The 11,043-nt window shown below is 40.6% G+C and overlaps 1 long non-coding RNA gene across 1 annotated transcript in view; it reads right to left on the bottom strand.

The window, feature by feature from the left end:
- Window positions 1-2,597: 2,597 nt before the first annotated feature.
- The window catches only part of LOC131401272 (uncharacterized), an 80,158-nt gene continuing 71,712 nt past the window's right edge, over window positions 2,598-11,043 (bottom strand). The window contains exon 6 of the long non-coding RNA XR_009217621.1: window positions 2,598-3,190. This is a non-coding gene — a long non-coding RNA (uncharacterized LOC131401272). The remainder of the gene's footprint in view (window positions 3,191-11,043) is intronic.

The raw sequence follows: 11,043 nt of genomic DNA, 5'->3' as shown, positions 1-11,043 counted from the left end.
TGCAGTTAAAGTTCACACCCATGACCAGCCCCAGGAACCACAGATGAGCTTGCTCTCCATGGATTTGTCTATTCTGGACATTTCATATAAGTGGAATCATACTGTAGGGGAGAAAAAATTTTTCCTCTACGCTTCTAGGTTCTTTTGGCTCATCTAATTAAATTGACATAAGGCAGATTAACAGGAGAAAAATAAATTTAATTTAATACGGATAGGAGCCCCACAAAGATATGAGAGGCTCCTCGACAGTCAGGCAATTAAGGTTTATATGCCATTCTGAGCTAAGGAGAAGGGGATAGGGTTCTGGAGCTTCAAAGAGAAGGAAGACAATTCACAGGAAGATGGTAAGAGCAAATGTTTGGTAAACAAATGTTTGCCATGCCATGCAGAAACAATAGGACACAGAGAGGACTTTGAACAAAGAGGCCTGCTGAGTTCCCCCTAGCTTACCACACCTAGCCCATATTCTTTGTAGTTATCTCTGATGATAACTCTCTTCCTGGACCAGGCCCTGTATCTAAATTATTTTGGGCAGTTAAGGCAGAGATACAAAGCTCTTCCTGAGTCTTCTAGGCCTTGATTGTGTTCACCTCAAAATAATGCACATGCCAAAGTGGCACATTTTGAGGTGGCATATTCTGCTCCCATTCAATACAATATGTGGTCTTTGCCTATTTGGCTTCTTTCACTCGGCATACTGTTTTCAAGGTTCATCCATGACATAGCATGTATCAGTACTTCATTCCTTTTTATTTCCAAATTATATCCCACATTTTATTTGTCCATTCCTTAATTGACGGACATTTGGGTTCTTTCCACTTCTGGCTATTATGAATAAGGATGCTACGTACACTTGTGTACAAGTTTTTATGTAGACATATGTTGTCACTTCTTCTGGCTGTGTACCTGGGAGTGGAATTGCTGGGTCACATATGGTAACTCTCTGTTTAACTGTTTGAGGAACTGCCAGATGATTTTCATGGCCCTGACAGCCTTGAGGAGTGCAGTCATAGTCTGTGATTTTTCTCATGATTAGACTGTGGTTATGGATTTTGAGAAAGAATACCACAGAGTTGAAGTGCCCTTCTCATCACATCATATCTGAGAGGACATGATACCCACATGATATCATTGGGTCACTGGACATGTTGACCTTCATCACTGGACTAAGGTGTCTATTGAGTTTCTCCAGTGTACGGTAACTATTTTCTATTCTCCTACTCTATTCTTTAGAAGTGAATCATTAAGTCTATTCTGCCCTCAGGGGTGGGAGGCTGAACTAAGGTTCACTTCATGGAAGCAGGGTATCTATATATATTATTTAGAAATATTTGATAAAGACAGTTTGTCTCTTGTCACTCATTTCTTTATTAATTCATGTATATCAGTATGGATTCATGTCTATTTTTACTATGAAGGTTGTGTTACTTTACTGAATGGATACATCCCCAAAAGTTCACTATTATGATTTCTGTGGTACAGTAAAAGTATTTTGACTTACAAGTCAGGAACCTGCAAGAGTTCCTTATTACCACCAGTATATTTCACCACCATTATATTGTCTAATTGTGGTATATTAGACAGTGCATTTAGACAATCCATTTAACCATGGCAGAGTTTGAGACAATATTATAATTTCAGATGATTTTATTTGGTACTTGGAAATCCCCTGAGAAAGAAAGAAAAACAAATAAGACAGAGTTTATTGAAGTGATCATAAAAAATTATTGCTAACATGCACCAAACTTATTTGCAAAATCTTTTTCAATGAAGCAAAAGTGCGGGATGTGATGAAAAATGTGTGCTTCATTTGAAAGCTCATTGCCTAAAGCACAGCCTTCATGTTATCAGACTCTGAGTCTATGGAAGGTATTTACAACTTGGGCTTTTACATAACTGATCGCACTGCAATATAATCCTTGTCTATATACAAGTAAATGAATTCTGTCCTGGGGGAAGGACATCCTTTCCTCTTGGGGAAATGCTTGTTTGTCTCCATTTGAATACTTATTTCAATATTCTTGATCTATAAATGTGACAAACAGGTGCTTGTTGACCTTGTCAAAGTTAATTTCAGTAGCCATGTTGGGGAACAAAGCCCCATTAGATAAGGGATGAAGACTGAGTTGGAGGGGAGGTGCAGGATGAGAGCTGAGTATCGAGAATTCCTAGTAGAACTTTGCAAAGGGGAGAATATGTGTAAAGAGGACAGTAACTAGAGGCGTGGAGAGGGATCCAGGGCATTAAAGCGTATTTTAAAATCATCAATTATAAGACTTGAGCAGGGCGAAATCTTAATGGGATGGAGCCACCTCTTCTTAGATTTAACATCTGAATTTACCACACCACCCTTTCCACACTTTACTTCCTTGTTTCCATTCTGGAGAAGCCTAAAACTCAACAAAAGGGATGGTGTAGAGTTAGGTCTTAATGCCTGTTAACTATATGGAGGGATGGATGGATGCAAAATGTGTCACACATGTGCTGGGAATTCATGGATGTTCTCTCCCAGGGCAGAGCTCTTCATGCAAGTGACTGAACCCGTGGTGTTGGGTGGCTGAGAGGACGCAGCTTCTCAGAACTCTGCAAGTGATGACTGCAAATGATGGCTACAAGGTGGGAGCCCTCAACTTGAGCGATCAGAAGCAGATTTAGGCAGACCGCCACACCTTAAGTCCTGGAGAGATTGTTGTTGTTGTTTTTTAGTTTTGTTGAGGTATAATTGATATACAAAAGATTACACACATTTAATGTTACATCTTCATGAGTTTGGACCTATACATGCACCCATAATACAATGACCACAACCAAGGTCCTAAACATATCCATCACCTCCAAAAATTTCCTCGTGTTCTTTTCACACTCCCTTGTTTTTTACAGAATAGGAAATTGAGGTTGAACCACGTTCACTGACTTGCAAAAATACAGTCAGGACTAGCATATTGGAATCAGAAATGACGATACAGATTATAGAAGTGACACAGGTCAGCAAGAAAGCAAAGTTTACTTGATTGCAGTGTGATGTGCAGCTGAGCATCATGCAGCCTGCATTTGGACACACAAGGTGGCAGTTTCTGCTTTTCGTCTTAGTAGCAGGATGACCCCCAGCCAGGTTACTTAACCTCCATACATGGTTGTTTCTCCAGCTACAAAATGATGTAGAAATCATATTCTCTACCTCCCCGGAATGCTGTAAGAAATAAATAAGATAAAAAGTAGCATGCATTCAGGAAAGCTGAGTCCCTATGGTTCCCTGAGGTCAGGGGTCCTGCTTTTTGTGAGACTTTTAAGTTCCAACCACCCTATGACCATGTACAAATAGTCATTCAATTACAAAACAGTACAAGAACTTATTGAGTTCATCTAATACAGAGTATGATAATAGCTACAGGGAAGATTGGAAAGTAATTACTTAGAAATCACTGCTCCTTCCTTCCCAACTAAGGTCTCGAAAGTGCTTTCCTAAATGGGATCTCACTTACCTCTACATCCATTTGAGAAGTTTTATCTAAAAACAACCAGCACAGGGGAAATGACTTACCCAAAGAGTCCCAGTGTTCTATTACAGTGTTCTTCTGCAAAGCCTCTTCTTTTTTTTTTTGTGAGGACTAGCCCTGAGCTAACATCCGATGCCAATCCTCCCCTTTTTTCCTTGAGGAAGATTGGCCCTGGGCTAACATCCGTGCCCATCCTCCTCTACTTTATATGGGACGCCGCCACAGCATGGCTTAGCAAGCGGTGCATCGGTGCACGCCCGGGATCCGAACTTGCAAACCCCAGGCCGCCACAGCAGAGCGCGCGCACTTAATCGCTGTGCCACCGGGCCAGCCCCTGCAAAGCCTCTTCTTTCTGAGTTACGTTGCACATTATTATTCTTGAGAAACTAATATAGAAGATAAAAAGTGGGATGGAAAAGTCTATGAAATAAAGTGAAATGGGGTGATGGTTTTGATGGTTTTCTTTTTCTAACCCTATGAAACTGGTCCAGTGATTGTTTCCTTTTTCATAAATTATCTCACAAATCACTCCAGCAAAGAGAAATGACACAGAAGTTAATACATAACGGAAACTTATACATTTCCCTTCCGCTTAACATTTTCATATCATCATACAGTCATGCTATTTGGATTATGTCAAGAGAACATTCTTTAAATGAAGGATGAGTATGGGATAGGAAGGGAACTAACATCTATTGAGTACCATACATACTATATGCTGTGTGTGACACTTGAAATATTTTGCTCTTTTGCTCCTCAGAACAATTATCTCATATAGCTATAAATGTTTCCATTTTATAAATGAGAAAAAGCAAACTCAGAAATATTATATAATTTCTAAAAATTTTTCCACAAGTGTAGAGATCAAAGAAATCATAATCCTAAACCATAGCTCTCCTCATATAACACACTGTATCCTTTTTACTTTGTGGTCATTCAGGGCTTAGGGATAAGTGTTTTTGAACTGTGTACGTTCTCCTTGACAATTTACACATGTACGGATGGGTACTGTAGGGGAGGAAGAACTATTCCTTTACCCTCTGGGTTCTTCTGGCTGGTCTAAGATTAAATTGACATAAGACAGAATAACCAGAGAAAATCAAATGAAGTTTAATAACACGTATACATGGGAGAAACCCAGGAAATCTGAGTAACTTGCCAAAATGGCAGAAGCCACTACCTTAAATACCGCCTTCAACTAATGACAAAGGAGGATGTTGTGGGTAGTGGTTTGGGACTTCAAAGGGGAGGAAGGCAATTTACATGGAGATGGAAAAGCAAATGTTTGGTAAATAAATGTTGACCGTGCCTTCTAAAGATAATGAGAGATGGAGAAGACTTTGATCAGATGGACCTTGCTAGGTTCCTCCATGTATATCACACCTAGTTTATATTATACTATAGTTACCTTATGGTATTAGCTCCTTCCTGGAACAGGCCTTCTATCTTAAATTCTTTTAGGCAGTTAGGGGGAAGGTCAAAGTTTTTTTCTGAGTCTTTTGTTCCTAAAAATTATCAAGCCAAAGAGACCCATTCTGGGGTGGCAAACTCTGATCCCCCACAGTATTAATACTTTTCTTTCTCCAAGTGCACATTTCCAGTAAATATAAGCATCTAGATCTCAGAAAAGAGATCTTGGACATGGAATTTTCACCAGAGTGTCTGGCAAATAATATTCACCCAATAAAAATTTATTGAAATCATGAATCCATGGATCAGTGAAGGGTATTAACCTTAATGCATATAGAACTCCTACAATAAAATATTAAAATGTGTAAATAGTTCACAGATGAAGAAATTAAAATGGCCAATAATCACAAGAAAATATGTTCTAACTCACTAATAATTTAAGGAATGCAAATGAAAGCATCTAGATATCCTTTTATCACCTATCATCTGTCAAATATTAAATATAGAAAAAAACAAAAATGAACAAAAAATTTACAAATCCAAACTTGAATACTGGCTCTGTGTGTGTGTTAGAGAGAGAAAGAGAGATACTCAACTTTAGTATAAGTCAAGGAAATGGAAACACAGTTAGAAATAAATTTAAATGTTATGAACAACAGGTATAGAAGTAGGTAAAGAATGAGAATGCTCAGACACTTTTTGAGAAAGTTTAAACTATTGAAATCAAGTCCCAGGGAAGATCTTTAAGCATGTAATGCAGGGAAATCTTTTCACATGTGCAAAAGTAAGCTGGTAAGAGGATGTTTGCTGCAGCATTGCATGAAACGGAAGAGGAAAAATACAGGAAGCAATCTAAATGTCCATCAGTACAGAATAACCATGTGAGTAAAGGTTCACAAAACCATTTCTACTTCTCTGTAGGCTTTAAGGCAAAATGGAAAAAACTTTAATTCCAGAGTGAGCTGCTGATCAGGAGATAAGAGAACTGTCTCCTTGATTAATTCAACTCCCCTAAAGTCAGTACTCTGGTATGAATATTGGTCCTAATGAAGGCTAACTTGAATAACTGTTAGGATTAAAGGAAATGATAACGTACAATTTCTTAAAGCAGTTCCATACATGTCACTTTCCTTCCCTCTAGGTCACCTGTCTGTCCCAAGGGCAACACCTGAGCTTCTGCCCAACCCCCACTCTCCGCTTCAGGGATCAGCCAACGGATATGGCCCGACACCCACGACTCTTGGCACAAAGGGTGGATTTCATCTCTTCTGTCATCTTCATCACCCAGAGGGGTTGTTGGGTGAGTACTCCCAGGGCCACAACAGGAGGGGAGTATGATCTGACCACTTCTCCAGCCCTGGAAGCCCATCTTCTGAAAGGCAGGCTGCTCTGAGACCTCTAGGGAGGGTGAGGAATGGAACCTCATTCCCATCCGGACACTAATCTGGAGAGGGGACTTCAGCTCTGTCAGCCTGAGCTTGGTCATCTGTGAAATGGGACTCAAGAAAACTTCATCACAGAGCTGTCCTGGGGGGTAAATGAGAAAACCTGTCCAGAGTATATGGTGTGTGGTGGGACTTCAGTGGCCCTTTAAATGTTGAGACAGAGCAGTAGGGGTGGCTGAGCCTTGGGGATGAAGCAGGCATTGTGAGGAGTCATTTCCATTTTTTCTCCTATGGGAAGATAGATATCTTTATGAAAGAAGCAAGTATCTCTCTGATACGCTGTGAGTTCAATTTTGGAGACAGTAGGTTCTTTACATTCTTTGGTGTTTCAGAATCTCCTAAGAGCTGCTCCACTTCATGCCTCTGAGCATCCCCTAATGCAGGTCCCCATGCTGGGAAGACAGGCCTGTCTGACTCACCTGCTGAGCTGGGTGAGAGATGGCACCAGGGCAGTAAGGTGTGGTGTTTGTGTAACTGCCACTCCTGGACTGCTCTGTATCTTAATACATTTATAGGAAAATTCTGGACCTGTGTCCCAGTCATCAGTGCAGGGGTCCTCAGATCAGGCATGATCCAGCCATGTCACACCAGGATTTCAGCCACCTGCTGATCCCTGAGACGCAAAAATCCAAAAATTATTACCATTTCTTTAAAACACAGTTATCCATTCTTCCATTCACTAATAACTAAATATATACTAAGCTTAAAGCCCATACCGTTCCATTGGAGGTGTCTTATTAACTCTGTGGTGGAAATAAGAGGATAAGAAGGGAAATGATTATATGGGCAAATTCAAGGGCTAAACCTGAGCTGAAATGGCTCCTTCACATTAACTTTTAAACTTGCTGAAGTTTCAAAGAATTAAAGATTTAGAAAAATCCCTGTTTGGTCCCTCATCAAAGTTCCAGAAAGCATTTTCTGCATTCCCTGCTAACATTCTTCACTTCCCACTGACTCCTTATCTCACTGCAGTATCAATTCTGTCCCTGTGATTCAATGAACGTGCTCTCACCAAGGTCACAAGCCACCTTTTCATTACTAGGTCCAGATATTTTGTACAAATATATTAACACACTGAGTGTTACTTTTAGTGACCACCTAAAATACTCACGCTTGTGCAGAGTGCTTCTCTCACTTAACAACAAATCTTTGACAGTTTCCCAGGCTCTGGAGCACAAGATGCTGGGTATAAACCCAAGCTGTCCTGTTCCCTAAGTGGGCAGTCCTGGGCCAAACCCTTATGTCTCTGTCCCTCAGTTCATCCTCTATAATATGGGGATGAGCAACAGTATCTACCTCATAGGGGTGCTGTGAGCACTGAATGACTCATACATAAAAATCACTTGGCGCATAATAAATTTTAATCATATTTTTTCTTTTTATATGTCTTTATTTGCATTACTCTCCCCACAGCATGAAAAATAGTGTATAGACTGATGTTTATTCACAATTGGTGACATTTGGGGTATGTTGTTACTGAGTGTATTAGCTTCCTGGGGCCACCATAACAAATTACCATGGAGTTTGTGGTTTAAATCATCAGAAGTGTATTTACTAATAGTTCTGGAGACCAGAAGTCTGAAATCAAGGTGTCAGCAGGTCCATGCTCCCTCCAAAGACTCTAGGGGAGAATCCATCCTTACCTCTTCTAGTGTCCAGTAGCTTCTGGAACTCCTTGGTTTGTGGCAGCATAACTCCAGTCTCTGCTTCCTCTTCACATGGCCTTCTTCCCTGTGTGTGTGAAATCTCCCTCTTCTTTCTCTTAGGTGAGCCCTAAATCCTAGGTGATTTCACCTCAATATCCTTTACTGAATTAGATCTGCAAAGACCCTATTTCTTATAAGGGTCACATTCAAACATGTGAGGGGGTTAAGACTTGGACATATCTTTTCATGGGACACAATTCAACCCACTACAATGAGATAAGCAGGTACCAAACTGCATGTAAGATGAGAGCTTATCTTTTGTAGCTAAATATATATACATGCAAATATGCATAAATATATAAATATTTGCATAAGAAGACTGGAAAAAAGTAATGCAGATGAAAACGTGTAGGGCTTATCTTTGGGTGGTATGTTTTGGGGTAATGATTTTTTCCCCTTTTTTCTATGTTATCTATTTTTACCTATAATAAATACCTATTGCTCTTCCAACTATATATTTTGGAAAAAAAGGGGGAGAGAAGCAAGAGCATTCCTAGCCCACTCGCAGAAAAGCCTTTAGAATGAGAATGTCCTTGATGCATGGGAAGGGAGACAAGATGTCTGGGAACACTTCTAGATTATAACAGAACACAATTCACCCCAATTCCAAACCACAATGATTATTATCAATATTTTAAGTTCTCGTGTATTTAACTGGGAAAAAATTAATTGTACCTAGTTTGATTTATTTTGCTGTGCCCTGATGAACAGTGAGGTTGAGGGTCTTATCAGATGAGAAGCAGTGGTGTGCACTGGTTAGACAGCCACACAGAATCTGTTCAAATCTTAGTCTGTGACTTGCTAGCCCTGCCCTCACTGTGCCTCAGCTCCCTGATGTTTAACATCAGGCAACGACAGCTCTCCCTCATGGGCTGTGGTCAGGGTGAAGTGAGTAAGTATAGGGTTAGCACATACAACAGTGTGGGGCACAGAGGGAGTCAGCAATAATAGTAACCATTCTGATCATTATTATCATACCAGAATGGACCATTAGTGTTTGTACTGCCATTTTTATTATTATGTGGGCTTATATTGATTGGCATGGATTGACCTTCATAATTTGCTGTTTACATTAAAAAAGCAATTTACAAAATTCTAAGTAGGCTATAAGTTTGTTTTATACAAGAATTATAGATAATAAATGCAGAAGAAATTACAGAATTAGAACATCGCACTTTGTAACCATTAATGGGTTCAATTGTGTCTCCCCCTAAAAAATAAGTTGAAGTCTTAACCCCCAGTACCTCAGAACGTAACCTTATTTGGAACTAGGTTGTTGCAGATGGAATTAGTTAAGATGAGGTCATACTGGAATAGGGTGGGCCCCTAAACCAATCTGACTGGTGTCCTTATAAGAAGACAGCCATGTGAAGAGAGAACAGGGACAACACCATGCGACCATGAAAGCAGAGACTGGAGTCACATAGCTGCAAGCCAAGAAATGTGAAGATTGTCGGCAACCACCAGAAGGAAGGAAGAAGCACAAGATAGATTCTCTGACATGTTTCAGAGGGAGCATAGCCCTGGCAACACCTTGATTATACACTTCTAGCCCCCAGAACTGAGACAATAAATTTCTATTATTTAAGCCACTCAGCTTGTGGTACTTTGTTATGGCAGCCTTAGAAGACAAATGCAGTCCCTCACATAGAAAACACTGAATAAGTATTACTGAAAATAAAGAATTGCTCCCTTATTGACCCACTTGGAGCAGACACAGATACTTAAATCTGAGTTTCAGGAGAAACTGACACCAAAATTACGCATTAAAGGATTCAAAATTTTAAGAACACCTTGTTGCAAATCCAGAGCACTGCTTTTCAAACTTGGAAGAATACCACAACCAACAGGAGAAATTATTCAACATGTAGACACCTCCTACCCCACCTTCCTGTTCTGGATACAGCAGACCTAGGGTGGGCCCACATATCTGCTATTGTAACAAGCACCCCCTGATGATTTTGTAAACCCATCCACAGATCACACTTGGAGAAATCCTGACCTAAACATCTGACATTTGTGTGATATTAATTTAATGTCTACCATGCAGAGTTCTATGATATCTGGGGTGAGTCTGTCAATGTAATTACTCGAAAGTTCACTGTCCTTCCCTCCCACCTACGACTGCAGATTGCTTTCCCACATGGATCACACTTAAACTCCAGAGTATTCCTGGGGGGTTGGGAGCACTGGGTACTGTTATCCTGTTGTATAGACGGGGCTGGTGGAAGAGTAGTGACTTACCTAAGTGTCCCAATGACGGGACCCTGATCTCTTCATTCTTGCTCCAGGACCCTGTCTGCACACTCGACATCACACTTGGCTCAGAGGCCACACCCTTCTCTGATGTTCCAGCAGAAGGAGAGTCAGGGGATAAGACAGCACATGGAATAGAGAGGAAAGTGAGAGGATGGGATAGCACATGAACAACACAGGGGAAAGGGGTGAGAGTGTCCTTGCCTGTCCCCACTCAGTCCACTGGAAGCTGTGCAATGACACTTTGCCTCTTTCCCAGCTCCATCACACAGCCCCCTCTCACACATCCAGTGACACTGAAGCTCACACATCATGGAAATAGGGGCTTATCCCTGCTGGCTGTTACATTTCCAAGTGTTCTCTCAGGTAGTCATGCTTTTATGTTAATGTCAGAGGCATCACACTGACAGAATGAAGGAGACAAAGCTGGAATGGGGAACTAACACTTTGAGAGCCTACCAGATCCTACACAGTGTAGGTTGTTATTTTCAGACTTTTTCTTTTTATATCCTCAAAGCAATGCTCTGAGGTCGGCATCATTACTTTCTTCCTACAGATGGGGAGATACTCAGGGTTAGGGAGCAAAGTACATGCTCAAAGGATTCTAGAGAGGCGTCAAATGGACACAGAGGCCAACTTGAAGGGGCTAAAATATTAACCAACTCTGGGACAATGTGAGCATCAAAATAAATAACTATAATGTCAGATGGTAACCCTTTGAGCAAAACA

Source organism: Diceros bicornis, chromosome X (assembly GCF_020826845.1).
Source record: "Diceros bicornis minor isolate mBicDic1 chromosome X, mDicBic1.mat.cur, whole genome shotgun sequence".
NCBI classification, from domain to species: Eukaryota; Metazoa; Chordata; class Mammalia; order Perissodactyla; family Rhinocerotidae; genus Diceros; species Diceros bicornis.
The sequence above is the reverse complement of the archived record's forward strand: the minus strand, read 5'-3'. Positions and strand labels throughout refer to the sequence as shown.